The sequence below is a fragment of the Oncorhynchus tshawytscha genome, linkage group LG32 (assembly GCF_018296145.1).
Source record: "Oncorhynchus tshawytscha isolate Ot180627B linkage group LG32, Otsh_v2.0, whole genome shotgun sequence".
Taxonomy (NCBI): domain Eukaryota; kingdom Metazoa; phylum Chordata; class Actinopteri; order Salmoniformes; family Salmonidae; genus Oncorhynchus; species Oncorhynchus tshawytscha.
In genome coordinates, this window is record NC_056460.1 from 321,106 (window position 1) to 337,462 (window position 16,357).

A 16,357-nucleotide genomic window follows, 5' to 3' on the forward strand; every position below is an offset into this window, starting at 1 on the left:
CCTCCTCCTTCTTCGATGTAAGAGTCATCTCCCCCTCCACCTCTTTCACTCCATAAACTGCATCCTCCTCTCCTTTTACTGTAACATCCTCCTCCTTTCCCTCTGAACGCATCTTCCTCTTCTTTCACAGTAATGGACTCAACCTCTACTTCTTGTTTTACTGTGATATCCTCCTCTTCTTTAGAAGGAGAGTAGCTTAGTGACTGCATGGTCGGAGATGTTACCTAGCTAGGCTAATGCTAACGTAACCAGACTGCTAGCTGACTAATAACAACAACACCGTAAATATGAAATTATATCAGATAACTAACTAGACGACAGAAGTGGGTTTAAAACATTTCTAAGTGACCCCAAACTTTTGAACGGTAGTATACATCTATATGATGTATTGTTACAACACGTAGGAGCAGTATAGATCTAGTCTGTTCATTATATACATCTACATGATGTATTGTTACACCATGTAGGAGCAGTATAGATCTAGTCTGTTCATTATATACATCTACATGATGTTTTTTTACACCATGTAGGAGCAGTATAGACCTAGTCTGTTCATTATTTACATCTATATGATGTATTGTTACACCATGTAGGAGCAGTATAGACCTAGTCTGTTCATTATATACATCTACATGATGTATTGTGACGTCGCTGCTTATGTATTATTATCTGTTAGTTTGACTGAAATAATCAGAAACTTCCTTAAAAATGCAGATGTCAAGTTGATGTAAAGTGTGATTCTCACGGATTAAAATCTGCACTAATCAACACATGCATCTATCTGATAATCTCAATGTAATATTATTATTTAATAATAAAACATTTTAAACGATTTGTTTGGAAAAACACAAGTTTTCCCTCAACTGTGTCGGCACGCATGTCTGCAGATGGCGTTATGGGTCTTTCAGGCGACGCTGGTAGTGTGACGTATAATCTAGTGGACGAAACACTTCAACAACAACAGCGAGTCATCCACCTCGGTAGCCAACATAGCTGAAATATTCAAGCTGTTTAGACTGTTTCGGTGTATATTAACCACTATGATTTAAACACACTTCTGACGACTTATGCCGTTTACCTAGTTACCCCCTTTAATTCCGTATTTACCTTGGTAGTAGCTAGCTGGATAGCTAACATACCCGACCATAAGCTTCCTAAACTACTCTCCTCCTGCTAAAGAAGAAGAGGTCTGCTGGATGGAGAATGAAGCTCTCGTGAAAGAGGGGAAGGAAGAGGATGAAACAATAAAACAAGAAGTAGAGGGTGAGGCTGTTACAGTGAAAGAAGAAGAGAAAGTTGTTTCAGTGAAAGAAGAGGAAGACGCGTTCAGCGTGAAAGAGGAGGAGGATGTTACAGGGAAAGAAGAGGTGGAGGAACAGGGGAAGATAACTGTCACATCGAAAGAGAAGGAGGAGGCGACTAGGGATCTGATTAACAACATTCAGTACTACCTTGGAATGGGGCACAAACTGTAAAATGTTTAAACTATTTTACTGAAGTCCTACTCTTTATTATGTTGTTTATAATGTAGGAATTGATGAAGCTACATAACAAAATAACATAACGTGTTAGCTAAACTGTAACGTGTATACCATCAAAGAGCGGGCCACCAACAAAACGCATTAATGCATCCAATATATTATTTTATTTTAGTTAAATATATGTCAATATAGTGGTCTCTACAGTCTAAAAACTATCATAATAAATCAAACTTGTCATCAAATGTTTTTGGTTGCTTACACACATTTTACAGATGTTATCAGAGGTGCAGCGAAATGCTTATGTTTCTAGCTCCAACAGTGCAGTAATACCTATCAATACTTATCAATACACACAGAAATCGCCAAAATAACAAGAAAGAAATTAAGAAATACCAGAACGATTTCAGACTCAGGAATATAAATATTTAAGCAGAGCCTCCCAAGTGGTGCAGCATTCTGAGGCACTGCATCCTAGTGAAAGAGGCGTCACTAGAGTCCCTGGTTTGAATCCAGGCTACATCACAACCGGCTGTGATCGGGATTCCCATAGGGCGGCGCACAATTGGCCCAGCATCGTCCAGGTTGGGGGAGGGTTCGGCCGGCCGGGACGTCCTTGTCCCATCGCGCTCTAGCGACTCCTTGTGGAGGCCGGACGCATGCATGCTGACTTCGGTCGCCAACTGGACGGTGTTTCCTCCGCCACATTAGTGTGGCTGGCTTCCAGGTTAAGCGAGCAGTGTGTCAAGAAGTGCAGTGCGGGTTGGCAGGGTCGTGTTTCGGAGGTTGCATGGCTCTTGACCTTCACATCTCCCCCGAGTCCGTAGGGGAGTTGCAATTGGATATCAAGAAATTGGTGAGAAAAAAAGGGTAAAAGTATAAAAATATACATATACACTGGTACTAAAAATGAGATTTTTTGATCACCTGGCAGATGTGTAAAACCATGTAAACACATGCAAGAATTCGGTTAGAAGTGAATCACCTGCCTGGACATACTAAGACCTACACAGAGACCTGCATTTTGAAGTTGGTTTAATAATTCTTGTGAAAACTGACTTCAGGTGATTGAGGGATCTAGTCTATATTAAACATCATAGGAAGTTTTATCATGTGGAGGTTTCATTCAGGTGTCTGTTTAATTAAATAATCTGTTTGTCTTTGACAGGAGAGAGACCAGGCTATCCTTCTGATAGCAAGAAGAGTCCTTCAGCGGAACCAGGCCCTGAAATGTCCAAACCAGCAGGACGACATCACTGCTCCCAGTGTGGAAAGAGTTTTACTCAGGGAGCCTGAAAACACAGAAGAGAAGCCTTACCACTGCTCCTTGTGCTGAAAGAGTTTTAGGTGGTTAGGGAGCGTGGAAAGGCATGAGAGGACACACAGAGGAGAAAAGCCTTTCCAATGTTCCCATTGTGGAAAGAGTTGTACCCAGTTAGGGAGCCTGAAGGAGCATGAGAGGACACACACAGGAAAAAAGACATACCGCTGCTCCCACTGTGGAAAGAGATTTACCCGGTTAAGGTACCTGAAGGAGCATGAAAGAATACAAACAAATACACAGGAGGAGAAGACATACCACTGCTCTCATTGCGGAAATACATTTTCCCCGTCAGAGGACCTGAAAACACATAGAGAGGCTGTGTTCTGACTTGTGTTTTTTTGACTGAGAATTTGTGTTTTTGTTTGGGCTGTCAGACTTGAGAACTTTAATTGCGATTAATCCATTGTCTGAAAGGGTTAAAAACACACTGAAAACATCCAAAATACATACTGTATACTGCTAAAATCTACAATGCCATGTAAAAACAAGATGACATTGTAATGTTTTTAAAATGGTATAACTTTTTGCTGGACCCCAGGAAGAGTAGCTGCTCCCTTGGCAGGAACTAATGGGGATCCATAATAAACCCCAGGAAGAGTAGCTGCTGCTTTGGCAGGAACTAATGGGGATCCATAATAAACCCCAGGGAGAGTGCATGCTGCCTTTGCAGGAACTAATGGAGATCCATAATAAACCCCAGGAAGAATAGCTGCTGCTTTGGAAGGAACTAATGGGAACCCATAATAAACCCCATAATATATATAATATATAACAGAACATAGAACATAGAATAGAATATATAATATAGAACATAATATGTAACATAATATATAATACAGAATATAATATAGAACATAATATGTAACATAATATATAATATAGAATAGAATATATATACTGTAGAATAGAACATGTAATATAGAACATAATATATAACAATATATATAATATAGAATATTCCTTCCGGCGCCGACAGAGATGGCCGCCTCGCTTTGCGTTCCTAGGAAACTATGCAGTTTTTTGTTTTTTTACGTGTTATTTCTTACATTAGTACCCCAGGTCATCTTAGGTTTCATCACATACAGTCGAGAAGAACTACTGAATATAAGATCAGCGTCAACTCACCATCAGTACGACCAAGAATATGTTTATCGCGACGCGGATCCTGTGTTCTGCCTTACAAACAGGACAACGGAGTGGATCCTATGCAGCGATCCAAAAAAACAACTCAGAAAAAGAGGGAAACGAGGCGGTCTTCTGGTCAGACTCCGGAGACGGGCACACCGTGCACCACTCCCTAGCATTCTTCTTGCCAATGTCCAGTCTCTTGACAACAAGGTTGATGAAATCCGAGCAAGGGTAGCATTCCAGAGGGACATCAGAGACTGTAATGTTCTTTGCTTCACGGAAACATGGCTCACTGGAGAGACGCTATCCGAGGCAGTGCAGCCAACGGGTTTCTCCACGCATCGCGCGGACAGAAACAAACATCTTTCTGGTAAGAAGAGGGGCGGGGGCGTATGCCTTATGGCCAACGTGAAATGGTGTGATGAAAGAAACATACAGGAACTCAAATCCTTCTGTTCACCTGATTTAGAATTCCTCACAATCAAATGTAGACCGCATTATCTACCAAGAGAATTCTCTTCGATTATAATCACAGCCGTATATATCCCCCCCAAGCAGACACATCGATGGCTCTGAACGAACTTTATTTAACTCTCTGCAAACTGGAAAACAATTTATCCGGAGGCTGCATTCATTGTAGCTGGGGATTTTAACAAGGCTAATCTGAAAACAAGACTCCCTAAATTTTATCAGCATATCGATTGCGCAACCAGGGGTGGAAAGACCTTGGATCATTGTTACTCTAACTTCCGCGACGCATATAAGGCCCTGCCCCGCCCCCTTTCGGAAAAGCTGACCACGACTCCATTTTGTTGATCCCTGCCTACAGACAGAAACTAAAACAAGAGGCTCCCACGCTGAGGTCTGTCCAACGCTGGTCCGACCAAGCTGACTCCACACTCCAAGACTGCTTCCATCACGTGGACTGGGACATGTTTCGTATTGCGTCAGATAACAATATTGACGAATACGCTGATTCGGTGTGCGAGTTCATTAGAACGTGCGTTGAAGATGTCGTTCCCATAGCAACGATTAAAACATTCCCTAACCAGAAACCGTGGATTGATGGCAGCATTCGTGTGAAACTGAAAGCGCGAACCACTGCTTTTAATCAGGGCAAGGTGTCTGGTAACATGACCGAATACAAACAGTGCAGCTATTCCCTCCGCAAGGCTATCAAACAAGCTAAGCGTCAGTACAGAGACAAAGTAGAATCTCAATTCAACGGCTCAGACACAAGAGGCATGTGGCAGGGTCTACAGTCAATCACGGACTACAGGAAGAAATCCAGCCCAGTCACGGACCAGGATGTCTTGCTCCCAGGCAGACTAAATCACTTTTTTGCCCGCTTTGAGGACAATACAGTGCCACTGACACGGCCTGCAACGAAAACATGCGGTCTCTCCTTCACTGCAGCCGAGGTGAGTAAGACATTTAAACGTGTTAACCCTCGCAAGGCTGCAGGCCCAGACGGCATCCCCAGCCGCGCTCTCAGAGCATGCGCAGACCAGCTGGCCGGTGTGTTTACTGACATATTCAATCAATCCCTATACCAGTCTGCTGTTCCCACATGCTTCAAGAGGGCCACCATTGTTCCTGTTCCCAAGAAAGCTAAGGTAACCGAGCTAAACGACTACCGCCCCGTAGCACTCCCATCCGTCATCATGAAGTGCTTTGAGAGACTAGTCAAGGACCATATCACCTCCACCCTACCTGACACCCTAGACCCACTCCAATTTGCTTACCGCCCAAATAGGTCCACAGACGATGCAATCTCAACCACACTGCCCTAACCCATCTGGACAAGAGGAATACCTATGTGAGAATGCTGTTCATCGACTACAGCTCGGCATTCAACACCATAGTACCCTCCAAGCTCGTCATCAAGCTCGAGACCCTGGGTCTCGACCCCGCCCTGTGCAACTGGGTACTGGACTTCCTGACGGGCCGCCCCCAGGTGGTGAGGGTAGGCAACAACATCTCCTCCCCACTGATCCTCAACACTGGGGCCCCACAAGGGTGCGTTCTGAGCCCTCTCCTGTACTCCCTGTTCACCCACGACTGCGTGGCCACGCACGCCTCCAACTCAATCATCAAGTTTGCGGACGACACAACAGTGGTAGGCTTGATTACCAACAACGACGAGACGGCCTACAGGGAGGAGGTGAGGGCCCTCGGAGTGTGGTGTCAGGAAAATAACCTCACACTCAACGTCAACAAAACTAAGGAGATGATTGTGGACTTCAGGAAACAGCAGAGGGAACACCCCCCTATCCACATCGATGGAACAGTAGTGGAGAGGGTAGCAAGTTTTAAGTTCCTCGGCATACACATCACAGACAAACTGAATTGGTCCACTCACACAGACAGCATCGTGAAGAAGGCGCAGCAGCACCTCTTCAACCTCAGGAGGCTGAAGAAATTTGGCTTGTCACCAAAAGCACTCACAAACTTCTACAGATGCACAATCGAGAGCACCCTGGCGGGCAGTATCACCGCCTGGTACGGCAACTGCACCGCCCTCAACCGTAAGGCTCTCCAGAGGGTAGTGAGGTCTGCACAACGCATCACCGGGGGCAAACTACCTGCCCTCCAGGACACCTACACCACCCGATGCTACAGGAAGGCCATAAAGATCATCAAGGACATCAACCACCCGAGCCACTGCCTGTTCACCCCGCTATCATCCAGAAGGCGAGGTCAGTACAGGTGCATCAAAGCTGGGACCGAGAGACTGAAAAACAGCTTCTATCTCAAGGCCATCAGACTGTCAAACAGCCACCACTAACATTGAGTGGCTGCTGCCAACACACTGACAATGACACTGACTCAACTCCAGCCACTTTAATAATGGGAATTGATGGGAAATGATGTAAATATATCACTAGCCACTTTAAACAATGCTACCTTATATAATGTTACTTACCCTACATTATTCATCTCATATGCATACGTATATACTGTACTCTATATCATCGACTGCATCCTTATGTAATACATGTATCACTAGCCACTTTAACTATGTCACTTTGTTTACATACTCATCTCATATGTATATACTGTACTCGATATCATCTACTGTATCTTGCCTATGCTGCTCTGTACCATCACTCATTCATATATCCTTATGTACATATTCTTTATCCCCTTACACTGTGTATAAGACAGTAGTTTTTTGGAATTGTTAGTTAGATTACTTGTTCGTTATTACTGCATTGTCGGAACTAGAAGCACAAGCATTTCGCTACACTCGCATTAACATCTGCTAACCATGTGTATGTGACAAATAAAATTTGATTTGATTTGATTTAGAATAGAATATATAATATCGAACACAATATAGAATATATTTATTTTAAGTTTATTTATTCTACCAGTTATCAACATATTGTTAAATATACATATATATATATAAAGCCCAGTGGCTTTAGTAAATACACTACATTTATATATAAAGCCCTTTAGTTAATACACTATATTTATATATAAAGCCCTTTAGTTAATACACTATATTTATATATAAAGCCCAGTGGCTTTAGTTAATACACTATATTTATATATAAAGCCCTTTAGTTAATACACTATATTTATATATAAAGCCCTTTAGTTAATACACTATATTTATATATAAAGCCCAGTGGCTTTAGTTAATACACTTTATTTATGTAAAAAGCCCTTTAGTTATTAATACACTATATTTATATATAAAGCCCTTTAGTTAATACACTATATTTATATATAAAGCCCTTTAGCTAATAGACTATAAAGCCCTTTAGTTAATATATATTTATATATAAAGCCCTTTAGTTAATACACTATATTTATATATAAAGCCCAGTGGCTTTAGTTAATACATTTAATTAATGTCGACGTTGTCACGAATATCACCGAAGGTGGCTCCCCTTCCTGTTCAGGTGGCGCACGGCGGTCGTCGTCGCCGGTCTACTAGCTGCCACCGATCCCTTTTTGTTTGGTTTTGTCTAATTGTTTTCACCTGTTCCTTGTTGAGGGTTTTGCGTTGGTATTATTTAAGTTAGATTAGCCCGCTTGTGTTTGTGCGGGCTTGTTGCTATGTACGTAAGAAGTGTATTGTTTATTGTTGGGTTTTCTTTGTCCGGGTTATTACCAGTGGTCCTTGGGTTGAGTTTGCGCTTGTGTTTTGGCTTCACCCATTTGTACGTGTTCCTGGTTTTTGGACATTAAAGCGTTTTCCCCGCGAATCTTCTGCTCTCTGCGCCTGACTCCACACCCATCACTCTTCAAGCGTTACAGACGTGGTATCAAGTGTCGTTTTGGTGTTGAGTATAATTTTGGTATTGAATGTTATGGTACAGTGCATTCCGAAAGTATTCAGACCACTTGACTTTTTCAACATTTTGTTACGTTACAGCCTTGTTCTAAAATTGATTAAATTGTTTTATTTCCTAATCAATCTACACACACTACCCCATGATAACAAATCAAACACAGGCTTTTAGAAATGTTGGCAAATTTATACAAAATAAAAAAAGTAAATATTACATGTACATACAGTGCCTTGCGAAAGTATTCGGCCCCCTTGAACTTTGCGACCTTTTGCCACATTTCAGGCTTCAAACATAAAGATATAAAACTGTATTTTTTTGTGAAGAATCAACAACAAGTGGGACACAATCATGAAGTGGAATGACATTTATTGGATATTTCAAACTTTTTTAACAAATCAAAAACTGAAAAATTGGGCGTGCAAAATTATTCAGCCCCTTTAAGTTAATACTTTGTAGCGCCACCTTTTGCTGCGATTACAGCTGTAAGTCGCTTGGGGTATGTCTCTATCAGTTTTGCACATCGAGAGACTGACATTTTTTCCCATTCCTCCTTGCAAAACAGCTCGAGCTCAGTGAGGTTGGATGGAGAGCATTTGTGAACAGCAGTTTTCAGTTCTTTCCACAGATTCTCGATTGGATTCAGGTCTGGACTTTGACTTGGCCATTCTAACACCTGGATATGTTTATTTTTTAACCATTCCATTGTAGATTTTGCTTTATGTTTTGGATCATTGTCTTGTTGGAAGACAAATCTCCGTCCCAGTCTCAGGTCTTTTGCAGACTCCATCAGGTTTTCTTCCAGAATGGTCCTGTATTTGGCTCCATCCATCTTCCCATCAATTTTTAACCATCTTCCCTGTCCCTGCTGAAGAAAAGCAGGCCCAAACCATGATGCTGCCACCACCATGTTTGACAGTGGGGATAGTGTGTTCAGGGTGATGAGCTGTGTTGCTTTTACGCCAAACATAACATTTTGCATTGTTGCCAAAAAGTTCAATTTTGGTTTCATCTGACCAGAGCACCTTCTTCCACATGTTTGGTGTGTCTCCCAGGTGCCTTGTGGCGAACTTTAAACGACACTTTTTATGGATATCTTTAAGAAATGGCTTTCTTCTTGCCACTCTTCCATAAAGGCCAGATTTGTGCAATATACGACTGATTGTTGTCCTATGGACAGAGTCTCCCACCTCAGCTGTAGATCTCTGCAGTTCATCCAGAGTGATCATGGGCCTCTTGGCTGCATCTCTGATCAGTCTTCTCCTTGTATGAGCTAAAAGTTTAGAGGGACGGCCAGGTCTTGGTAGATTTGCAGTGGTCTGATACTCCTTCCATTTCAATATTATCGCTTGCACAGTGCTCCTTGGGATGTTTAAAGCTTAGGAAATCTTTTGTATCCAAATCCAGCTTTAAACTTCTTCACAACAGTATCTTGGACCTGCCTGGTGTGTTCCTTGTTCTTCATGATGCTCTCTGCGCTTTTAACGGACCTCTGAGACTATCACAGTGCAGGTGCATTTATACGGAGACTTGATTACACACAGGTGGATTGTATTTATCATCATTAGTCATTTAGGTCAACATTGGATCATTCAGAGATCCTCCCTGAACTTCTGGAGAGAGTTTGCTGCACTGAAAGTAAAGGGGCTGAATAATTTTGCACGCCCAATTTTTCAGTTTTTGATTTGTTAAAAAAGTTTGAAATATCCAATAAATGTCGTTCCACTTCATGATTGTGTCCCACTTGTTGTTGATTCTTCACAAAAAAATACAGATTTATATCTTTATGTTTGAAGCCTGAAATGTGGCAAAAGGTCGCAAAGTTCAAGGGGGCCGAATACTTTCGCAAGGCACTGTAAGTATTCAGACCCTTTACCACATACTTTGTTGAAGAACCTATGGCAGCAATTACAGCCTCGAGTCTTCTTGGGTATGACTCTACAAGTTTGGCACACCTGTATTTGGGGAGTTTCTCCCATTCTTCTCTGCAGGTCCTCTCAAGCTTTGTCAGGTTGGATGGGGAGCTTCACTAAACAGCTATTTTCAGGTCTCTCCAGAGATGTTCGATCGGGTTCAAGTCCGGGCTCTGGCTGGGCCACTCAAGGACATTCAGAGACTTGTGCCGAAGCCACTCCTACGCTGTCTTGGTTATGCGCTTAAGGTCGTTGTCCTGTTGGAAGGTGAACCTTCGATCCAGTGTGAGGTTCTGAGCGCAAGACTTCGGTAAGAGCGCTCTGGAGCAGGTTTTCATCAAGAACCTCTCTATAATTTGTTCCGTTAATATTTTCCCTTGATCCTGACTAGTCTCCCAGTCCCTGCTGCTGAAAAACTTCCCCACAGCATGATGCTGCCACCACCATGCTTCACCATAGGGATGGTGCCAGGTTTCCTCCAGACGTGACACTTGGCATTCAGGCCAAAGAGTTCAATCTTGGTTTCATCAAGCCAGATAATTTTGTTTCTCATAGTCTTCGAGTCTTAAGGTGCCTTTTGTCAAACTCCAAGCAGGTTGGCATGTGCCTTTTACTGAGGAGTGGTTTCCTTCTGGCCACTCTACCATAAAGGTCTGATTGGTGGAGTGCTGCAGAGATGGTTGTCCTTCTGGAAGGTTCTCCCATCTCCACAGATGAACTTTGGAGCTCTGTCAGAGTGACCATCAGGTTTTTGGTCACCTCCTTGACCAACGCCCTTCTCCCCAATCGCTCAGTTTGGCCGGGTGCAGCTTTAGGAAGAGTATTTCATTTAAGAATGATGGAGGCCACTGTGTTCTTAGGGACCTTCAATGCTGCATAATTTTTTTTTTTGGTACCCTTCCCCAGATCTGTGCCTCGACACAATCCTGTCTCGGAGCTCTAAGGACAATTCCTCTGACCTCATTGATTTGTTTTTGCTCTGACATGCACTGTCATCTGTGCCACCATATATAGACAGGTGTGTGCCTTCCATATCATATCCAATCAATTTAATTTACCACAGGTGGACTACGAACAAGTTGTAGATACATCTCAAGGATGATTCATGGAAACAGGATGCACCTGAAAGCAATTTCGAGTCTCATAGCAAATGGCCTGAATACGTATGCAAATAAGGTATTTCTGTTTTTTACCTGTTTTCACTTTTTCATCATTGTGTGTAGATTAAATGAGGATTCTATTTTTTTAAAATACATTTTAAGATAAAGCTGTAGCGAAACAAAATGTGGAAAAGGGAGGGGTCTGAACTTTCTGAATGAACTATGTTTTATATTTTTTAAATGTAACCTTTATTTAATTCACAATCACGGCCGGTTGTAAACACAGCCTGGACTCGAACCGGGGGTCTGTAGTGACGCCTCAAGCACTGAGATGCAGTGTCATAGACCGCTGCGCCACTCAGGAGTCCCAAAATCATGTTCTAGTGCTGTCCCCTCCTAAAATAAATATTGGTCAACCAAGAGGCGTCTGTTCATTCTACCAATTGATTGGTTGAAATGCTGTATGTATTTTTCCATATATATACACACCCCATGTGTTTTAATAAAATGAACTATATGTACTGAACTGATCTGATGCTTTAAGCATGCGTTTGATTAAATAATTAAGACACGCAAATGACTCGAGGGAGCCAGAGATCAAGACAACCTAACCAGAAGGAGAAAAATACTGCTGTTATGCTCTTGAAGTTTCCGGTAATGGGCTACACCACCTTTTCCATTTGGAGTGCCAAGTTATCTGACCATTTCTACCTATCTTGCGTCCAGTTAGGATTTTCATATGCACATTTTACTGGAACAGTTTAATTTAATTCATAATAGTATCTCAAAATCATAGAATGTAGATAAATCTAAATGAAAATTATACCAATTTAAAAGTAACTTTTATTGCCATTGCCAACTATGTAAAAATAGCCTACATAAAGCCAACAAATAAAAATATTGCAGCCTGCAGGTAGAAAATATCCTAGAAATCACATTTGCTGCACATGGCCTGTCTACATCGAACTGAAAACATTGTATCAACTATTAACTGGGTCGGCACAAAACTGGAGATAGCAAGCTTTGTATAAAATATTCTGGGCCCTCAGAGTTTCCCTCGCCAGTGTGTTTGGGACACACTGGCGCAGGAAACTCTGACAAGTAATCAGGTATTTTATTTCCACTGGATCAGAGCGTTACATTTTTCCCTTTTATGCTGAGTGGTTATCAAAAGGGCGAGAGCTGAAAATATTTTACAAAAATACTTTGAGGAACTATTGCCATTCGCAATTGATTTTGATTAGACTTTGTTTACTTGCTGTTTGAGGTGAAGAAAAAATTACTTTCAGAAGCTCTATTAGTATTGGTGTGACAATCAGAAATACTATCAGACATCCCCTACTGGGCACATTCATAGGCCTAAATTTGCACGCAGGCCAGGTAGACTAGTCCTACTTCTATATGCGTAATCATGTAGACCAATCCTACTTCTATATGCGTAATCAGGTGTGCGTCCTTTCTCAACATTGGCAGGAGTGTTTCAAATTAAAGACAATTAATAAATTGACAAAACTGACGCATCTTGTGGGATAAGGTCTGGGTGGTCTGCCATGGGCCGTTTCATTTAGTGTCCGTTTGGCTCGGCAAGAGGAATGATTCTATTTCCCCATAGTATGTTGTACCGAAGTTGACCGACTGAAAGGGAGTGTAACTTTATGACTATTGTTGGATTCGGGCTAAACTTTGAACATTGAGATATTAAAGACATGATAGATCAGACGCAGAGTATATAAAGGAGTGAGATCTGTAGAAAGACAGAGTGAGTGTGGAATGTGCTGGGTGGACGGGAGGAGATCACAGGATTGCTGTAGGGGAAGCGGATGGACATCTGTGGATTAGGCGAAGGAGGGGTTGAAGTCAGGTCAGATCCCCTGAAGGGAGTAATAAGGGTTTAGTATCCTGTTACCCTCTTCCTGTCGAACCAGAAGATGTAAGGATTGGAGAGAAGGAGGAGTGTCTAAATTGGAGTATATATACTTGTGATGGTGAGCACGTTTTTTTCTGAATTACAGCTGTAACGACCCTTTGGAAATAATTAAACTTGGTTAAGCTTCTCTAATGTCCGTGAGTTATTTTCTCTGAAAAATTAGAACCTAATGCTATAATTAGTGTGAGCGGACCAAGTAATTGGGCGTCACTCTAAAGCGGGAAGGTGGAATAAACGAGTCAGGAGTAGGTTTTCCTGATTGAACACATTTGGTCAACACAAACACTCCAACATAATCAATGAAAATCTTTCAAGGAAAAACATACATCTTCTTCTCCAGATGAAACAGGAACACAATAGGATTATCTTTAAACTACAACAAAAGTCACGGGATTGTCACCGTCTTAGTGGTTCTTCCTGGATAGCTCCTCTCTCTCGGTGGCCATATTCCAGAGATAGTTTTCCCCTCCCCTCTCTGCTGGTTCCATTCTCTCTCTTATAGGGGAAGGAGAGTATGTCATTAGTACCGTCAGCTGTGCTTAATTGCCTCTGGTTACCTTGTCTCCCATGTCTTGTTGGGCTACTATCAGTGAGCCCAGCCTGCCCTCTAGTGGTCCTTCCACATTAGTGTTCCCTGAAGGAGGGAAACGAGGTACAACACCTGTTTGGCCCCACCCCTTCCTGGGTTGGTGAAGAGCGGTATGAAATGTAAGAAATAAACCCGAGCCTCACGCTCATCACCTGTAAAAGCCAGGGCTTCCAGCGAGGCGTGAATTTAATAGTATGTTCTACCTAGTTTTCCTCCGTCAGGGAACAGTAGTTATAGTCATAATGTTACTCTTGTCATATGATGAACTTCAACTTAAATAGGGGATTCTGAAATGCATTCAAACTATGTATCATTTAGTGGCTCCTTATGTTACGCTGGGAAAACAGTTTTCGTGGGCACAGAAATACTAAATAATTTCAGTTTGCTGAATCCAATGGTTTTTAACTGAGAGTCATCTTGTAATCCAAGATGGCGTAGCAGTAAGATGTGTCACTAATCACTAACCTTTGAATAATCGTCATCAGATGACACTCATAGGACATCATGTTACACAATACATTTATGTTTTGTTCGATAATGTGCATATTTATTTCCACAAATCTCGGTTTACATTTGCGCCATGTTCAGAAATGCCTCCAAAATATCCAGAGTAATAACAGAGAGCCACGTCATATAACAGAAATACTCATCATAAACTTTGATGAAAGATACATGTTTTATATATGATTAAAGATACACTTGTTCTTAATGCAACTGCTGTGTCAGATTTTTTAAAAACTTTACGGAAAAAGCATACCATGCAATAATCTGAGACGGCACTCAGAGGTACACAACATTTCTCCGCCATGTTGGATTCAAGAGAAATACAAAATTACGTCATAATGCAGTGCCAGGAATTCTAGTTCTGCAATAAATTATTGTTTTGTTCAATAATGTCCATTACCAGTGTCCAATTAGCTACTTTTGCAAGCACTTTTAGTTCACATGTCCAAACGCTGGCGCCAGTCCAGGCGAACTCTGACAAATTCTTCAAAAAGTTATATTCCAGGTCGAATAAACTGGTCAAATTAAGTAGAGAATCAATCTTCAGGATGTTGTTATCATATATATCCAATAACGTTCCAACCGGAGCATTCGTTTTTTTTGTCTACAGAGTAATGGAACGCATTCTGCCAGACCACTGACTCAAATAGCTGCCATCCGGCCCCACATCACACTAGAGGCTTCATTCGAAGTTCTACTGACTGTTGACATCCAGTGGAAGGCGTAGGAAGTGCGAACAGATCCATATCTTACTGGGATGTGAATAGGCGATGAGTTGAAAATCAACCAGCCCCAGAATTTCCACTTCCTGTTTGGAAGTTTGCCTGCCATATGAGTTCTGTTATACTGACAGACATAATTCAAACAGTTTTATAAACTTCAGAGTGTTTTCTATCCAATAGTAATAATAATATGAATATATAAGCATCTGTGACAGAGTAGGAGGCAGTTCACTATGGGCACGCAATTCATCCAAAGTGAAGATGCTGCACCCTATCCCTAAATTAACCCCTTATTTATGTCACTAGACTTTCCACATTTTGTTATGTTACAGCCTTATTCTACAATGGATTAAAAAAATACAAATCCTCATCAATCTACACACAATACCCCATAATGACATCACAATACCCCATAATGACAAAGAGTAAACACGTTTGGAGAAATGGTGGTTAGGAATGAATTGGACCACAGAGTGAAGGAAAAGCAGCCAACAACTGTTCAGCATATATGGGAACTCGTTCAAGACTGTTGGAAAAGCATTCCAGGTGAAGCTGGTTGAGAGAATGCCAAGAGTGTGCAAAGCTGTCATCAAGGCAAAGGGTGGTACTTTGAAAAATCTAAAATATATTTTTAATTGTTTAACACTTTTTTCGTTACTACATGATTCCATATGTGTTATTTCATGGTTTTGATGTCTTCACTATTATTCTACAATGTAGAAAATTGTAAAAATAAAGAAAAACCCAATGACTAGATGTGTCCAAAATGTTGACTGATACTGTATATCTTTTGAATGTTTTTGCATTCAGTTACTCTGTGATGACCAGTTCTGCTCTTTTATTGAGGGATCTAGTCTAGTTTTTGGGGTAGGGGGCAGCATTTTCACTTTTGGATGAATAGCGTGCCCAGAGTGAACTGCCTCCTACTCTGTCCCAGATGCTAATACACTGCTCAAAAAAATCAAGTCAACACTTAAAAAACAATATGTAACTCCAAGTCAATCACACTTCTGTGAAATCAAACTGTCCACTTAGGAAGCAACACTGATTGACAATACATTTCACATGCTGTTGTGCAAATGGAATAGACAACAGGTGGAAATTATAGGCAATTAGCAAGACTCCCCCAATAAAGGAGTGGTTCTGCAGGTGGTGACCACAGACCACTTCTCAGTTCCTATGCTTCCTGGCTGGTGTTTTAGTCACTTTTGAATGCTGGCGGTGCTTTCACTCTAGTGGTAGCATGAGACGGAGTCTACAACCCACACAAGTGACTCAGGTAGTGCAGCTCATCCAGGATGGCACATCAATGCGAGCTGTGGCAAGAAGGTTTGCTGTGTCTGTCAGCGTAGGGTCCGGAGCATGGAG